The sequence below is a fragment of the Triticum dicoccoides genome, chromosome 4A, assembly GCF_002162155.2.
Source record: "Triticum dicoccoides isolate Atlit2015 ecotype Zavitan chromosome 4A, WEW_v2.0, whole genome shotgun sequence".
Lineage (NCBI taxonomy): Eukaryota > Viridiplantae > Streptophyta > Magnoliopsida > Poales > Poaceae > Triticum > Triticum dicoccoides.
The window spans coordinates 5,083,299-5,084,585 of record NC_041386.1 but is presented as its reverse complement, the minus strand read 5'-3'; positions in this window follow the sequence as shown (position 1 = coordinate 5,084,585).

Here is a 1,287-nt window from a genome sequence, read left to right as displayed (position 1 = left end):
TCACATCACAACATGCCCTGCAAAAACAAGTTAGACGTCCTCTACTTTGTTGTTGCAAGTTTTACGTGGCTGCTACGGGCTGAGCAAGAACCGTTCTTACCTACGCATCAAAAAACCACAACGTAGAATAGTGATTGCTTTTTGATCTTCAGAAAGAACCCTGTTCATTGAAACAGATTCAACTAAAGTTGGAGAAACAGACACCCATGAGCCACCTGTGTGCGAAGCACGGCGGTAGAACCAGTCTCGCGTAAGCGTATGCGTAATGTCGGTCTGGGCCGCTTCATCCAACAATACCGCCGAATCAAGAATCAACTAGCAATGGCAAGCAATATGTATATACCCACGCCCACAACTCCTTTGTATTCTACTCGTGCATATAACATCTACGCATAAACCTGGCTCGGATGCCACTGTTGGGGAACGTAGTAATTTCAAAAAATTCCTACGCACACGCATGATCATGGTGATGCATAGCAACGAGAGAGAGGAGAGTATCGTCCACGTACCCTCGTAGACCGAAAGCATAAGCATTATGACAACGCGGTTGTAACATTCCAAATATTCAATTTGGAATATTATACATTAGATCATCAATGCATATCATATTTCTTTTGCATTCTGGTTGATCCTAGAAGTTCTACGCAACTCAATGACCCACGGAGAGAGTTGGGGATTTTGATATTTTCAAATTTGAGTTCTCTCAAATTTTGAGAATAGGATCATTTGATTTTATTTATTTTATCATCAATTATTTCTATTACAAAAATATGAGAGAGGGAATAAAATGACTTTCCCAAAATAAAGAAATATTGAGGATTTAATAATAAAATCAAATAAGATTTTATTTTGAAGTTTTTCGGTGTTTTATTTGAATTTAGAAAAAATGCGTTTTTCAAAAATTGCATTTAGGTCCCAAATAAATGTTCACCTTGTGAGGCTTGATTTTAGAAGCCCGTGGAAATTTATTTCGGAAATTTTGGAGTCCGTTTAGTATTTATTTTTATTTTTCTTCCAAGCAGAATATTAAAAAAAACCCGTGCCCGACTGGGCCAAGGGCCCAGCCGAGCCAGGCCGGCCCAGCCGCTGCCGCCTCCCGCTCGAGCAGCCGCCGGACTCGGGAGGAGTCCGAGCCGGAGCCGCCTCACCGCCGCCCGACCCCCTCCCCAAGTCAGCCCCCCCTCTCTTAAATACCGGACCCCCGCCGCCCTCACCTCACCCCGCCCCGCCCCGAGCCAGCCGCCGAGCCGCAGCCGCCCCGCCGCCTACGCTGCTGCCACCACCACC